The sequence below is a fragment of the Cyprinodon tularosa genome, unplaced genomic scaffold (genome assembly GCF_016077235.1).
Source record: "Cyprinodon tularosa strain WSP-4 unplaced genomic scaffold, ASM1607723v1 ctg950, whole genome shotgun sequence".
Classification (NCBI taxonomy): Eukaryota; Metazoa; Chordata; class Actinopteri; order Cyprinodontiformes; family Cyprinodontidae; genus Cyprinodon; species Cyprinodon tularosa.
Genome location: NW_024039730.1, coordinates 19,672 through 37,586, shown reverse-complemented (window position 1 = coordinate 37,586; position 17,915 = coordinate 19,672). Strand labels below are relative to the sequence as shown.

Below are 17,915 nucleotides of genomic sequence, written 5' to 3'. Positions count from 1 at the left end.
TCTCAGTCAGGTGGGATTTAAAAAATTTATTAAATAAATATAACACTAACATAAAGAGAAAATGGCCATGAGTGTGTATGAAGGTGTCAGATAAATTCCTAATATTAGCAGCTGATCACCTCCGGAGATCCACAAAGTGATCCATTTGGTGAGCACCTACTGTAGACTCAGTTTAAAAATCTCCCAAATTGGTCAACCAAACAGATGGATACACTGGGCATTTTGATGAAGCAGGCAAATAGATGCTTTCATTGCTGCATCCTGACCTCAACAACTTCTGACATTTCTCTGTCATGTTTCGTTGATGTTATTCTATTTGATCACTGACAGGCGAGGAAAGTGAATGCAAAAGCTTGTAGAGGTGGGAGAAAACACGTCACAGCTGAGCTCCAAACAGGAATGTAGTGTTGACAGTGATGGTCCAAAGCAAAGGGCAAAGCGACGTGACGAGAATCCAAGCAGGGCAGGGACAGACAGAGGGACACATGGATGGCAGAGGCATGGGACGCACAAAAATGCTATCAAAGTCTCACTGAATGCAACTATGGTGTTGCAAGGTGTACGATTTTGATTCATTTTAGGTCTTCTTGTGAATTACACACAGCTCCCTGGGGGATCTGTGAACTACCCGACTGTTGAGTGTTTTCAGTAAGGCTGTAATTGCTGGGTATGTTCATGATACACTCAACGAGCCCAAATGAGAGGTGTTCGTTCGAAGATACCAGATTGGATGTTTTATCTCCATGTTTTAAGAGGGTAACAAGCATTTATCTTGTTACCAGGAGAGTGACAGGATGCTTTAGCTGAATTGTGTTTGTGTCCTGATAAGGAAAGCACTCATTGTGCTTGAAGTCAATGGGTACAAACAAACCTCAGAACTTGTTTCCTAAGGGATAACTTTGCCACATATTTTTCCCTTATTTGCTGACCCAGCAAACAGTAAAGCATCTGAACAGGGAGCAACACTCTTCAGTAGAAAACATTTTCCTCCTTCTAACTACTGACAAGTGCTATGATTTCCCCCTTGGGCTTGTTGGGGATTTAATTATTTACTTATGCAGAACTCAAATGCTCAGTGAGCTGCTTTGTAATCAAGCCAACTATTCCTTTTCCATTTGTTAGTTTTTTCTAATTATGACAACACCAATCTTGTCTCTGAATTATGCTTGATCAGCATAATTCAGAGAAGTTTTATTCGGTGAAGTACTTTCTTTTTACTTTAAACATATATCAGTGTTTTCTAGTCTTAATTCAAAATGATATAACCCACAGAAAAACTTTAATCCTAGGAGTGCTGAGAAATACAGTACTTTTCCAGTATTTGTCCTTTATGATCACTTTAGTATAGTTTTTAAAAAAAAACTGTATTTCATAGACCAACGCACTGTAGAGCATAACTGCTTTCAGAAATCCACATCTAAAAGGTATAACATGTATCCATCAGCCAATAATATGTAGGGCCACCATTTCCTCCAACAGAAGCTGATGGTCTTTTGGGAATGTCCGATTAAGCGCTGCCTATTTATAGACGAGAGGTTTTGCTCAGCTATAGCCCAAGCTCAGTCACTATGGATGGAGAACATCTGAGTCGAATTGAATCTCTTATTACAGATAATCTTTTTAGGATTATGTTTGTACTTTCACTCCTCAGTGTATATGTTGTGGTTTAACCCCTGTGGCACTGGCTGTATCTTTGACACGATTTTCAACTGAAAGAGGAGAATTGGCCCCAATCTCATATTTGTTGTTGGTTAAGCAGGTTTTCTATAAGGATTGCCCTGTATTTAGCTCCATCTATCCTCCCTACAAATGAATACAAGGTATTTCTTGTATTAATAGAAGACCCCTCCACACTATAATTCTACAACCAGCTTGTCATGCTTTTTTTGGGGATTGTGTATTCAGGGTGATATGCATTTTACCAGGTAGTATTTTGCATTTAGAATGAAAGTTTATATTTTGTTCTCATGTGATCTAAACGTCTTATTCTGTGTTTGATATTCCATTAAAAACTTGGGATGTTTTATGGTTTCTTTAAAAAAATTTACTTAGATGGTGCTGTTAACAAATTCCATATGTACCGTGAGGCCCTTATCTGCTTCTCTGGTCAAAACTACTGTCACGCTGTTTTAAATTTGGCCATATATGCTTGTGTTTTAAGAGCAACTGTTGGGTGGGTCTAAATGTCTAAGTCTCGTTTTGTTTTGAAAAATGTACACCAACACGTTATCTGTTTTTCTCATTATAATAATCAAATTGCCATTTAGGGAATACATACACAGTGCTCCATAGGCCCCTCCAACTGGTTATATTAGCTGAAGTTTCAGACAGTAACTTCAATTTTTCCATGTCTATTTTTAAAGGTTAGCACTGCAAGAATTAAGTGGCAATATGGCACTGTTTGTAAACCAGTGGTGCATGTGGGCAATTTACAGCAATATTCAATACATGAGAAAATGCCTTCACATGAGGCTCATTTACTAGATGTAAAGCACTTTTTTAAAACAAAAAAAAATGTATTAAGAAAAAAACAATTAAGTCCACACTTCTTTAGCAAAAAATTTCTTTTATTAATCTGATGTATTAATCTAATATTAAATGTCATTTTTTCATCAGCTTGAAAGGAAAAAAAATCATCACAAAAACCATCAATGTCAATCATTTTCTAAATTAGAAGCATGTTTTGGAACTTTTTCAAGATGACCAACAATTATGTCGAGGTTTATGAGCGATCAAATAATGTTTGAGTTAAACACAAAGGAAGATATGTTTGAGCATATTTTCTGATGGCATCCTTTATTCCAACGCTGTGTTAAATAAAGGCTAATAAACTAAAGGGTAGCCAGAGTATTGTGTTCTAGCCTGTATTTTGCTGTATCAGCCTGTCAGTTTTCATGTAGTAACTACTGTTTAATTTTACAGAACAGTACTCTATTAAAAACTTTTGATATTATTTTACAACCTAATCTTTTACTTCCATGATCTCCATAGTTTTATTTTAGGACAGCCTTCTTTCTTTCTTTTGTTTCCATGATACTGTTTGTCCAACGATGTTCTCTTTGGTCCCCTGAGGCCTTGATAAAACATCTGGATTTATACTGATATATTATATTGCACAGAGCTGGAGTCTACATATTTACTCTGTTAAGCTGAATTTTGAAAGCAGGTGTTTGACACAGCTTTTTGATGTTGGTGAAGATTCTCTGTCATCCATGCCATAGTCTTTCCAAAAAAGTTAAAAAACAATCCACTGGGCTTTGTTTCCGAGTTATAAGATGTTTCGCTTACCACCAAGGAAGCTTTTTCAATTGCTTTTTGATGCAATAAAGCAACAATGTGTAACCTTTAGCCACTAGGTGCCCTAGACCTGTAACTTCAAGGTTCAGCATCCCTGAATGCTGCAATGCTGCAAAATTTAACCGTCTTCCTACATGTTTGAAATCTGTCGGCAAAAAAAAAAGAGACAAATTTGGAACAGCAGATTGAGAAGTTATGAAGTTATTTGTTAAGACAAGGTCACAGAGAACCAAATATATGCCTGGTCAGGTAAGTGTAATATCTGTTTTGATGCCTAACAACTTTTAGCTTAGTTACTATTGCTCTCTTGTTCAAAGGAATCTGAGATTAACATAAAGCAGTGCTCTGGGTCAAATGGCTCATTCAGGAAAGGATTCAACTCGCACAAGTCACATAGGGGAGTTTTTGAAAATACAGCCTGTACGGAGTATTGTATACAGCACACCAAGTGCTGTATACAATACAGTATATCAACTTCAAAATTATTCAATATATCTCAAATTAAGCTAATAACTGGGTCAAAACGTATACATTGTTGCTTCAAACTAAAAGGGCTAAACCAAAGGCACACAATAATTTCCATATTTTCCATTTTCAACATCAGTTTTTGCAGCTTTGTGCTGAAATGCTGTGATGTTTGCGTCTATGGTGTTGCTTTTGTATACCATGATTGCTTTTAGTACTTTTGATTGAATAGAGAGATTTTTGGTTATCAAAGTACCAAGTATCTCTGCAGTATCACTGTGTGGGATAAGTACCTACAGTGATCGGATCATTAAAGCTTCTCATTTCTTCGTGCTCATAGAAGCATAAGAACTTTCTAACTCCAATCCATTCGCCCATTCCTGCCCTTGGGCCATTGTTACCAGACCTGCCATGAATATTTTCCAAGCTATCTCTGCTCTCTTATGACACTATTAGGTCGCTCGGTCAAAAGACTAAAATCATCCCCAGCTAGTTTGGCTCTTGGCCCAACAAACACACAATCAAACCCTCATGCACCCATAGATCCACACGCACACAGTCACACTTACATCACTAAAACATTTTCCCATCATTGCTGATATGGAGCTGAGTGTGTGCTTTTTTTTCCTTCTCATGGGTGACCTTCTCCTGAATGACACGACACTGCATCGAGACGCTCAAATCACTGCTGAGAAACAATCTTCCTAATGATACTTCCATGTTTCTCTTTTTCTTTCTCATTTACACAGTGACATGTATCTTCCTCACTCCTTTCTGTTTAATCTCTACCTCCTTACCACACATTTCACATACATCAGTAGAGATTACACTCCACACCTTGCAAGGTTCCTCCTCTTATGATAACGAATTATTTTACCTCGCTGCTGAAGTTGGAGGGGGATTTTTATAACACCTACAGGGGCCAAAAAAAACACTCTCTACAACCCCCCTTGCAGCATAGGAGATGACATAGAGATTAAAAACACTTAAAATGTGTGACGCGTAGTTAGTGCACATGCATTCCCCAGCTAAACTTCCCCTTGTTCTTTCTAAATTAGAGTAAAATGCACACAAGGTACAGATTTTCAGGATTTAACCTCACTTAAGATGTGGTTTGGTGGTTGATAAATCCGAAGCTTGCTGCTGCAAAGGACATAAAGCTTGCTGCTGCAGAGGACAGCAGAACAGGGAGGTGGTGTATAAATCTAGCAGGATGGGGTTGCTGAGTCATGTGGTACACATGGATTACTGGGGGACCCAAAGGTCAGCATAGCCCAATTAGAATTCTCATTGCACTTTATTGTGTTTCCGTTCCTTACCAGTGAGCATCCTCCTCCTCCTTCCTTATGACCAGCACATATCAACTAAGAATGAAATTAGATTATGACTTGTCACTTACATGTTTGATACTCAGGCTACTCTATTTACTCTTGCAGGTAATTAGTACAACACATTTGCAACTAAGGAGTGGATGACAAGCTTAAAGGTTTGGAACTGGCATAAAATCATAGCGAACTGGCTTGACAACAACAGACAACCTGACACATGGAACATGGGTGAGTGCAATTGACCAAACATCAACTGGGGCAATCTCCCCCGGGTAAACACCAGATGCCTTCAACAACTCAATCAATAAGTGGGCAGAGGAGTCCTGAGAAAGAAGGTTTGAGACAAAACAGCAACAAAGCCAGAGTTTAGGAGGGTGACCTTGGAAAACCTTGGAATCTGGCTAGCTGGTGAAGAAGCGGGAACTTCGAAGGGCAGAAATGAAGGTATAATGAAAACTCACAAAGAAACTTTGGCTTGAGGCTGACAGTGGAACATGGAAATGTGCAGAGGGCCCTACTAGGAGGTCATTCAAGGATTCTAGAGATCAGGAACCATAGAAGAGGTTCAGATACTTGAACCCTTGGAAGAGCTCATGAGGCTGGGACCCACGTAGAAGCTATGAATGCCCATTATCTCAAAGAAAAGCTCTGTAGACAGGAACCCATGGAAGAAGCTAAGGAACTGGAACACAGGGTATGTCCACCTATTAGGTATTCAGACAGAGTGATTATTGCGACTCCTGTTGCCTAGTCCTTTCTGAAGTCAGATAATAAGTTTCCAGGTTCGATTCTTGGCCCTGGGTCTTTCTGCATGGACTTTGCATGTTCTCCCCATGCATGTATGTGTTCTTTCCGGGTACTTCATCTTCCTCCAACAGTCCTAAAGCATGACTGTAGGATCAATTGGCTTCTCTAAATGGTCCTTTGGTGTTTGTATTTGCATGCTTGTATGTCTTTTTGTGACTCTGTGTTGCCCTGCAACAGACTGGTGACCTGTCCAGGGTGTACCTTGCCTTTCACCCATAGACTGCCAGAACCCGCCACGACCCTGATGGAATAAGCAGGAGGAGACTGATGGATGGATGGATAACAATTAAAGAAATGACAGCAATAAGTAGCATAAAAATAGAGAGACAGAAAAGATAACTAAAATTCAACTGAGGTTAAAGGAACTACATAGAACCCAGGAGTGTAGGTGACAAAACCCAAACGGTTGTGGATCATGATGGGAACTTTTTTTACTGTGTTTAAATCACACCCAAACCTGCAATTTTGACATGACCCCCCTTCAAACCTCTTAAGGCATAACTAAGATACTTTTTTTGCCATCTCTGTCTATTTTTGAAGAAACCAATGCCAGAGGCAGGGTAGAAGTCAGCCTACCCCTACTCACTGGGCAAGATTTTCACAAGCCTGTATCTGATGACTCGTGAGGAGGCAAAGCTGGCATAATTTGTCAAAGACAGAGTCTACTGATGACTAATGGTATGTGCAACCAGGTAGCCATAGGATTTATACGTGTAAACAAGACTCAGAAATCAAATCCAGGAGGAGTAAGACTATGACATAGACAGTATAATCAAAATTGGAAACGTTTACTCAACCAACAACAGGATTAGATCATCCACCATTTTATTTTATTGAGAAAAGATTGGAATGGGTTGCATACCAATATTCAATGCAAATTTTATGAATAGCGCTGACAGCAACAATAAAACAACGTCTGTTATTCTGCACTGGTTTTATTTTTGAAAACTTGCATCGTCATAAACTCTTCTTATTGATGAATGGCCAGAGGCAGCTGAGATGGAGCTCATCTTTGTGGGTTCATGGCAGAACTGTTTTACATAAAAGGCTAATATTTTTAGACAACATAGTATAGGATGACATACTAAGGGGTTGTAATTTTAAGTGCTTTAATATCCTAAACCCAAGAACTATTTAGTTTTACCACCTAGCCTCTGGTTAATTTTAATGTGAAACCAAGTCAACTAATTTAAAGAGTTTATGGTAATGTTAAATGTAAACAACTTTCACTATTTCTTTCCCTACTTATGACACCACTACTTGAATGGTTTTAAGACGCTAAGCTTCTTGCAGATTGAAAACTTAAGGGTGAACCACTGCTCTAAAACTACACCTAAAATAACATCTATTTCAAAATATTACTCAAGTAAATGTAACTGAGTAAATGTAACAACCCACCGCTACAATTACTATATAATTATTTTCTAAAAAAGCAATGCTGTTTTTTTTTAGCTCAAATATTTGGGTTTAAGAATAATTTGTGAGTTGTTGCATTTGTATTTCACAATTAATTATCAACTGAAATTTTAATACTCCACAAATTTACTCTACTCTTTGAAATTTCTTTTGTTTTTATTACAAATAACACAATGGTTTAAGAGGTAGCAGAAGAATATTACACTAAGGGTATATTAAAAAGTTAACTTTGCATGTAAGATGTTTCAAAGAAAGCCTCTGTGAAAAGAAAATAGCCCAGAGTATCTAAATCAGTTTGTTTTTGTCTGCTTCCCTTTACTTTTCCTTAATGAGCCTGCTTCAATAAGAAAGTCTAAACCTAGAGATAGAAAGAGTGCAAATTCCCTCTAAACACTATACATGAGAGAATGTTCACATTTTTAGTGATGCAGATCAATGAGCAGTTTCACTTAAACCACAGCACAGAACCAATAAATTATTTCCAAGTGTGATACCCTCCAAACATGTTAATAAGCCTGCTGCTGTGTTTGCAGATGTTTAAGAATCCATCTATTGTTATACCTTCCAGTTAAAGTGAGAGGGGTGGCAGTTTCCTTTTTTGATAACATCACCAAACAGCGATCAAATCTGCATTCACTTGTGAGACAGTATCTGAAGTGCATACATGCCCTGAATATAAAACTTTCAACACAATGGCTTGGTTCAAATACCTCAAATTGTACCTCTTAGCTCACATTCCTAGCTCCTATCTTCTCACCTTTAATGGGTTCAGCAAAAATGCTAGGAGCTCTGGACTGCTGTTCTGAATCTGGGAAGCCTTCACCCTTATTGAAGTCTTTGCACAACAGACACAGATATGAAAGATGCTGGTCAATTTTAAACTAGCCTTTTGAAAAAAAAATAAAAATAAAAAAATTCAAAAAACAAAACTAACACATATGTAGCAAAATATAGACACTTCCATTATAAAACCTCAAACATATGAAGGTGTTTGCATTAGCATATGTCATGAGCACATGAAAAGTGAGAATAATGTATATTTACTAAAATTCATGAGGTGGGCTGTGTCTAAATATCCTGGCAAAGGATTATAGGAAAACATATGGCTCCCAACAGTGGCTACAGCAACAGTTATACAGCCATTCATTAAGCATGTGCTTCATTAATCGATAATTAGAAGGATATTTTCTCCTCGTCCTAACTCGTTCATTACTGCCAGCATAATTTTTATTGCACTTGTTATTGTGACCACCTACGCTCTTCCACCTTAGCTTAAGTGTCCTTACTGATTTGAAGTATTGGGATTGATCTTGGTCAAACAATGTTTAAGTGGTTGGACCTAAACTCATCCTTGATTACGTGTGCATGATTCATCAGAACGTATATGAAAATGTCTCCCTCCAATAAAAGGTTTCTAGTTATTACCTATATCCACAAAGCCGGTGCCAACACAATAGTACGTTTTTTATTTTCTTTTAAATAAAAAATAACACATTGTTTTCTGTTTCATAAAACACCGATCAATGCCAAAGATTCCTGATTGTACTAAAATGTATTTTGACAAATATCTACTGTATCACACAACCATACTGCATGGACGATACACACTCTTACCTAAACAATGCAATCTGGTCGACCCTCAATATCAACGTTTGCTTCATGGAAGCCATTCCTGGCCAGTAATGTTATAGCATTGATCATGCAGGTGGATATAGAGCTCTGTCCTCTCACCTGATGTAGATCCCATTTTTTGCAAACCCTGGCAAACACTTTTGGTTTCAAAAGTCATGCTGAACTTTTCTGCAAGGTCAGTATGATAAAATCTAATAAAGATGGAGAAATAAAAACTGACTTCGCCTGCTGTAGTAGAATCGTGCTAGACCTGTCTGATAGAGATATCAGTCTGACATTAAGCAGACTGCCAGTTACAGGGACTACTTATTACAGTTGGTCTCTGGGGACAGGAGGATGATGAGGACAAGCAGACAGCTGTGAGATATTTAGGTAACTTGTGATCAAGTTTGACTCTTTAGTCAATCAACCAGCACCCTGACCACTAATTTCAATTCATATATAGATTACTATACTTTCCAAGAAGTTATTCATGATAAAATACTTTATTTAAGATGTCAGAAAACTGCAGAGTTTAACACAAGTTTTGACACCACGACGCTGGAGTGTGCTGAAAAAACCAGAGTGGTCTGCCAACATATCCACAGTGTACAGGAAGAGAAAGAGCTGTCACTTTCTGAGACAGCTCAGGTACTTCAACGAATTGGCAGCGACATGCTGTGTAGTGTTTATCCACTGTCATTGAAAGCTTACTGTTCCGGGCTGTCATCTGATGGGGTAGTGGTGCGATAGACAAAAAGACATCGCCATGCATCTCAACAAACTGGTGAAAATGACCAGCTTTGTAATGGGTAGTGAAAGGGACTCTCTTAGAAAAGTGGTGGAGCAGCAGAAAAGAAAAGTTACATTCTATAGAGGAGAACAACAATCCCTCCTGAGAAGCAACCTGATTGGACAAAGAACAACTGCAGTGAGAGTCTCATTACAGGCGGGGATGTTCAGGAGGCCCTTTGACCCCTCAGTCATACTGTATGCTTTTTGAACAGTAACTCGAAAATGTATCATTTTATATAACATAATATGCAGCGATTGAAAAATGTATTAATTCTGAGGCAGCCACCATTTGAAGCTCCTCCATATGGGATTAAAAATAAACACATTCTATCATAGTCTTTCCTATTGTGAGACAGTATAACATAAGCAGTGTTTGGAATTTAAAAACCTTGTATTCTACAGGCTGATCAAACCTAATAAAGTTATACAGAGAAATATAGAAATGCTGCATAAACTTTCAAAATTTCAAAAAAATCAACATGACAAGGTTTATTGACTTGTGCATTATGCTTGTGTAATATCAACCTTTTTTCTGATCTTTCTGCTAAGCAGTTGTTTTAATCTTCTTAGTTGCACCTCCTTCTATAAAATAAGTGTTTAGAGTACCGGTAACTGAAACTGTAAATGTTTATATCCATGACAATCTGTATCAGTGACACTGATATGGTTATTACAGTTTGTCTGCTGAACAACTTCCTTGTTCCTATTCTAAGATTAAGTAGGTCGACTCTGTTGACTTTATCAATCCACTTCATCAGCAGCAACTTGTTAGTCTGCTCTGTACTTGTCTAGCATGAAGTAAACTTTTGGATTTTGCAAACACATCCAGGTTGACATCAAAGATATTTTGCATTCTGGTGTTTTTCCAGACCTCAGCATGGTGGATATTCTGGCTGGCTTCAAGTCAGCTGATAGGGCTGATCAGTGAATCACAGGGATCAATATCGCCAACATGACATTCATGAAAGTAAAAAAGAGGGTGTCCCAAAAGATAAAGGATGACAAGTTTACTGACAGCCAACTTTCACGTTCTTATGCTAAAGTTTTTCTGGGTGAGCCTACTGAGATCATCCCAACACAACAACAACAACAACAAAACTACGGGAAATAAGAATATACCAACTTCAATGCAAGAGCATAAATGAAAAACTGTTAGATAACATGCAATAAATATGGTCTAATGGATGCAAAAACATTTCAGTTTGCTTTTTCCACATTTCTTCTCTCAGATGAAATAGTGAAGTCATCTGACTCGATATTATTCTTACTACAGGTTTAAGATTTCTTTCATTTACAAGATCTACATGTCTTGGAGTAACATGAGGTCCCTCTACAAGGAAGTACTAATTATAGCCTCAAACAATCCAAACCTGGGTTTAGAGCAGAATCCAGGTAAAGAGAAAAAACAGAAAAACACCCATATCTATGCATTACTATTGTTTATTAAATTGATGTTTTTGTTAATGTCCTTTATTCAGTCATACTCTCACTTTTAAGCGTTATGCATCATCGAGCTGTATGTAGTATTCATGGGTTGTGAAGCTGCATCTGGAACAGCAAAGTTCTATTCTACAAATCATTTGCACAAGCTTTGCAGGTGACACTTTGAAAGAGAATTGACAAACCAATTTGCATTCACTATAGATTTATAAGAACAGACTTGTTTTCCTTTTCCGGGAAAGGATTGTGTGGGAAATGTTATGCTGCCTGTTTCATTAAACAGCTTAGGATTGAATCGAATTCATCTACAGCCCACAAAGTGCAAGACTGTGACTTTCAAAGCTAAACATTTATAAAATATGGAGGTCCAAACTATCAGAGAGCTAAAGCTGCTTGGGTAAGTGATTAGCTTTTAGACTTTTTAACAGTATCATTAAAAAAGAAGAATTCTGTAGCTTTCCACAGCACTCTGACATGAGCACACAATCTTCTGCACAAAAAAGAAAGTCTTCACGCCTGGCTAAGCTCTTCACACAAATGCGCTGCTGCGGTATGTGGAAATTTAGATCTGCTGGAAAAACGGAGCATTCTGCAAAACCTCTGGAGATAAATATTGTTAACCGAGAAAACAGATCCAATTAATTATTCACAGAGTCTTTTCTCTTGAGTGTCTCCTCTGATACAGACGAGGATTATATCTGGCCTTTTAGCTCGCTGGGTCATGTTTTTTGATGATCAGGTCTTGAAAGACAGATGAAAAGGAGGGGACAAATGTACACAACCTGAGCCATGGCTACTGTGATAGTACTGATAATAAGGTCAAAAGGCTATCCATCAAAAAGCATAAGATCTAAGCAACTGACTGTGTCTCCCCCTGGATAAGCAATCAGGCCCAAGCCAGCTGTGGAGCAGGGTGAGAGGAGATTATAGTGATAACAGTAGCTTTGGGAAATGGACAGGTTTGGTGACGGAGACAAGTATTAAGAAATCAGTTTGACCCTGGTTTCTTTAGCTTCAGAGGTTTTCAGTTGGAAAACGTGCACATGTTGCTGATTGGGAGGGCAATGATAGTTTGATAGACATATGAGTCCTCACATGAGAGCAAAGCAGTTTAACGCCTCTTAAAATCCATTTGAACCACAACATCAACTGCAGATATTTAAAAGCTGTGTTTATCTAATTGAATTTTTAAAATCACAGATAATTTGTTAACAACAACATATGTTGTGAGGCGGTTCTTGTAAGAGTGGTGAGCCCCCTCCTCCTGCCGCACTGATAAACACACACCTACTCCCATAACAAAGCCCACTCTGCACCAAAACTGCTTGTATTATGTAACCTTTCAGAAATGTACCTAACATGACTTTATGTGCATAATTAGATAGACAGACAGTTAGATAATTACTTTTAGACCATCTGTTGTCTTCCTGTTTAGCCTTTACCAGTACGCATATTGTGTTTTCTCATCTTTTTGAAATCGAAGGCCAAAAAAAATTTGAAATGTATTGTTTTTGTTATCAGAAATCGAATAAATAGTTATTAAACTTCAACAAGTAATAGTGCTGTAGGATTTTTTAAAGACGAAGAAATGCTGCTCAAACTTGTTTATAAAATGCAAATGTCTAAAAGATTTAAAAATGCAAAGCAGATACCAAAATCGGCACCATTAGCAATCTAATCACAAGATTCTTCTATTTTATATGTTTGCAGTACTCACACTGTGCAAACCAGCGGTGGTTCCCATTCTCATTGACTGGACCTGCAATTAAGAAGTAGAAAACTCTTTTAGGGAGCAAATAAATGGTGACCTTCTTATTTCATTGTTTGGCTCTCTGGTCCTTCCAGCCATGCTGTGCTTGGCAGAGAGTGGGTTTTGATTTCATTTAATAGGAGTAAATTCTGGAAACAATAGATGAGAAAAAAGCAGCTGCACAGGGGATGTTCAAAAGTAACTTGTTTTTTTTTTGTTTTTTTTCCTGACGTGCAGTTATCAAAAGCTTTGATTGAGGGGCACACTTCTCAGGTGAGGTCTAATTCAGATGTGAGTTTTCACCATGTATAAAATAAGGATAGAAAAAACAACCTAATTGTTTTCAGTTTCGGTTGATGCTCTCATTTTTATTTCTACGCCTTATTCATATAAAAGGAAACAGGTGTTCATCTTGCAAGAGTTCTCTCATTAAAACCATGTAAGCTGCTATGCTAACTGCACAGTGGTCACTAAAGCATCCTATTACACATTAGGAGCAATTTACTCTTTTTAGATTAGCAAAAGAAATGTCTGCAGAAAAACCAATACATTTGCTAAGCTTCCATAACAAGTCGATCTTTCTGACGGGTTAGGATGAACTAATTTCCAGATGCTGTATATTTTCAGAACATTGGGTTAGAACAGCAGCATCAAACATGTTTAAGATAAAAAAAATAACACTAATTGATCATAAAATAGTTTTAATAAAGAATATTACAAAAAAAGTCATGAGAGTGCTGTAACTTATACCCAATCTTTAGTAAGCTTTCATTTAGAGGAAGTATAATCAGATTTTGCTTTGCATCACTTCGACATTTAATCTACCCACCTGAGGTTTGCTCAGTTTTCCAAACTGAATTTTCTGTGACTGTTGTACTTATGCATGTCAGACACTAACTGACACTACAATATGATTCCAATTATGATACAGAAACACCTCAAAGCAAACATATTAAAGAGGTGGATTTAGTTTTAATGACAAAGAATTGTCTCTAAATGTCTCTTTAAAGTTTTAAATATTCACCAAAACTGCCAACAGCTATCATGGCATTACACCATGCCACTATATACTTAATACTGATTTATTAGGATGAATAAAATCATGCAGGGTACAAAAGCAGTTTAAGCCGTGTAGCATCACACAGATGCTCCCAAACTGACTCAAACTATAACGCACATCCCTCTTCGCTCTGGGTTGACTGTTGTTTTGCCACGCTTGTGGAAACTCCTGCATTGCACTGAAAAAAACTACAGCCCATCACCCGAGCAGGCACAAACACCAGGACTGTTGACAGGCTCCTCTCCGCTTGCGTCAGAGATTCATTGCCTTTTTGATTACCCTGCCCCCGCCACGAGAGTTACTGGATGCATAGAGGTGATGTATGTAGCTCTGCAGAGGCATAAGATAAAAAAAGGGCAAGATGAGATGATAAGGGCTGGAGCAGATGGAGGAGGGTAATTTGGGTACTTTTCTCATCAACACTTTTCATTTTCCTGCTCTCCTGTTTCAGAACTACCTGGTATAATCTCATTCCTCCTCTCACTGTTTGTCACTGTCTTGTTTGGCGCTCACAGTTTTTAATCCCCTGTAAGGTGATGCACACTTTGTATCCGACAACTCAGTGGAGAGAAGATTGGAGAGATGAAACAGCATGCGATGCCAGCTGCAGTCAAATGTAAAGGGGGTAGCTTGGATGTGGTGCCACAGTCATACCATGCATCAGCAGCTTTAAAAGCCTCCTCTCTCATGCTTTATCTCCCTCTTTTGTCTATTTTTTTGTCTCCAACAGCAGAGGCTTACCTTCAGGTCTGTGCAGGAGTAACTGGCAGGCTCCCTTCAAGGCATTTCACAGCTGCTCTTTTCCCCAGGACTGTGCGCTCCTTTCCTGGCTTTGTTCAATCAACAACAACCATCCTGCCTCCCTCCTGCCATCCAGCTCCTTCTGCTCTTCACTGCTCTCTGTCTACTTCTATGCGAGAGGGGGGTCTGTGTGCATGTTAGCGAGGGAAAGAGAGAGAGAGAGAGAGACAGCGAGTGAGGCAGTGTGGTTGGGAGAGGAGATGTGAAGGATGTTATAAGCTTCGTGTTTCCTCTTGGATGTTCTCATTTCGCCCACCCTTGTCTTTTAGGATTTGAACCTTGTGTGTATCTCCCCCCCCCATGCTGCAACGGGTTACAGATTTTCAGCCAAAAAAGTCAAGTGCATGGTTTATGATGTGAAGAAAGGACGAGTGTGTATGTGTGCATTGAGATTTCAGAAAGGGAAAAAAAGCCATGTTAAAGAGGAGTCTGCCATAATCAATTGCACAAAAACTGCTGTTGAGGAAAAGGCTCCAGGGTGCTAGGATGATAAAAAAAAATAAAATGAAAAAGGGAGCAAGGGGAAAAAAATTGGGAAAATGCATCAAAAACGGTGGATTTAGAATGCCATACATTATGAGTTAACTACAGACTTAAATAAAACCAATAAATAAGACAATAAAAATCTGTGCCATTAACTATTAGTTTTTTTTTCTGGTGCTGTTGTGTCACACATTTCTATCTGTAATTTCTCATTAGAAAAATAAATCAGCAGCAATCCTTTCTATCTGTATGACTTCAGTAGCAATTTTAGGTTGTAAAACTTCCTAGGGGGGGCATTACCTGATCTATTCCAATATCTATGCCAATAACCTAATGTTCTCTCTCTATGATTGATGCACTTAATCCTGTGTTTTTGTGTTTAACTTTGTTTATCTTCTAGACAAAGACCTGAAAGAGTGACTCCTGCTGCCAAATAAATATGTAATTTTTCAGAAAGAAAAATAAAAAAAACTGTTAAAATGCATATGTTCTTTTTTCTGTTGCAGCAAACATGCTTAATGCCATTGACTGGGTTTTCTTACATTGAAAACCCTCTTGCCCACTGGCAATGTAAACTGAACATGGCTATTTTGTGTTAAGATATGAATATAATTGGAATCTCAGAAATTTAACGAAAAAAGGTCACCTATTGTGAGTTTGAAGTAGGACAGAAACAGAGACAAGTGCTTAGGGGAGGCATGCTTGTTTGAAGGTTTTAAATCTTCAAAAAATGACAAAGAATACAGTTCAGGACAAAAGAGAACACAATGTAAAATCAGAAAGAAAAAAAAATGAAGGAACTAGCAGAGAAAAATGGAAAATTGAAAGCTCATGCACCAAAACAGAAGTTATCGATGACATGGGATCCAGGTGATTCTAATTAGGGCAGTGTTGAAAAGCTGATTTAGAGGAGTGAGCAGGGGAACCGGGGGACAGATAATCCAGAGGATGTTACACCAGACACAAAGGGTACAAAACAGCATACTGCTAAAACCAAATAAATTAAATGCAAAATCAGAAGACCATAAGTGGATAAAAGGCTGAAAAGAACAGAAAGGGGCTTAACAAAGCATAATAAAAATAACAATTATGCAAACAAACACCCATAAGTCCCTCTATGTGGTTATTTTCATGACAGTTTTTTGAAGATATACATAAAAATAACATGGATATGTGTATCTTGCACAGTAATTTTAGATGATAATCATTCAAAAAAGTTGTTTTGTTAATAAACTGACCTGAAATCTGATACATGGTGTTTCGATTTTTTTTTTTTTAATAAAGCTGCAAAACACCAATGTAAAATATTGTTAAATGTTAGAGTGATGTGGAAAGGAAAGATAATTTTCATGTTTTCTTTTATTGATAAAAAGCAGTCTTTATAAGTCACCTAATAATACTTAAGTAATAAATGCTCAGTGCTTGTATAGTGCATTATTAAGTCCAAGGACTTCAAAGAGCTTTGCACTTTATTTAGTCAGTCACCGATTTACACTCTGATAGTGGGAAGGTACATGTACAGTAGTCACAGCTACCCTGAGGCAGACAACCGTACAAGCAGTATTACTTGGCCTTCTGACCACCAACGGCTGTCAAAGCAGATAAAGTGTTTTTAGAACACAATGAGAAAGCCACCTTGTACAGGACAGTTACTGTGTTTTGGTTAGTTCTTACATACATTGTTCTGCTAAGCTTTAACTGTTTACAAAAGAACTGCAGTGAATATATTTATAAAAAAAAAAGAAGAAGGAAATAATCAGATAGGCCAAGGTTGTAAGTAGTGTTGCACCGATACCGATACCAGTATCGGACAGGGCCCAGATACTGCCCTAAAATGATGGTATCGGTATTGACAAGTACCAACAAATAGGGCACCGATACCATTTTGAGAGCCATAAGTTTATTGTACTATTGTCACCCACTCCTGGTAGGCAATAAAAAGTTCTACTGGATTCACTTGGTATTAGATTTTTTCCTGCTTCACAAAGGTAGGCAGCAGCTTGACAGAGCCATGATGGCAATTATTTTATATTATTATGGTATCGGTATCAGCCGATACTGCACAGCCAGGTATCGGGTATCGGTATCGGGGCCAGAAAATGGCATCGGCGCAACACTAGTTGTTAGTGAGGAGAGTGTTAAAAAATATGGTAGAATGAAAAACGAGATCCCAAACATGGTTCTTTCAATGGTCCCAAGAAAATTCAGTTTGATACGTGTTTTTTGAAAACTATATTGCCCATAATTCCTTGAGGCCACTTTATTTCCAAATATTTCACTAAACATATATAAAGGTATGGTGGAGGATGTTCGTTTTCTGGGTGGATCATCAAATTAAGCGATCCTCCTAATTGTCAATCAGTCAGTAATATGTTTACATAAGGCCACCCTACGTGCTCGTCCCAATTTTCTCTTACCAGTGGTGAGTCTGACATAGAGGAAAATTTACAAATATTCTTTTGGAAAGTAAGTTTGTTTGAGCGATGCAAACAGCAACTTTTAAACAAAGCTGTGCATGAGGAGAAATGGGCTTATGCATGTTCTCGCACGTGTTCAATAGGCGTTCCCACTATGGAGCAAGTACACGGCTGTGCATGTGCATGTTTTTTTTTTAAGTGAAGAGGACGGGTCGCAAAAAGTTGTTCAAGTCTAAGTCTAAGGG

At 38.0% G+C, this 17,915-nt stretch overlaps 1 protein-coding gene across 2 annotated transcripts in view; it reads right to left on the bottom strand.

Moving 5' to 3' along the window:
• The window catches only part of kcnj5 (potassium inwardly rectifying channel subfamily J member 5), a 37,582-nt gene extending 22,549 nt beyond the window's left edge, over positions 1-15,033 (bottom strand). Inside the window, exons 1-2 of one of the 2 annotated variants that reach the window (XM_038275277.1) lie at positions 14,711-15,031; positions 12,877-12,918 (exon numbers count right to left, since the gene is read on the bottom strand). The gene's annotated coding sequence lies outside the window, so the exon portion shown is untranslated. Of the gene's footprint in view, positions 1-12,876; positions 12,919-14,710 lie in introns of both variants that reach the window. The other variant, XM_038275278.1, reaches the window with a different exon arrangement.
• Positions 15,034-17,915: the final 2,882 nt, after the last annotated feature.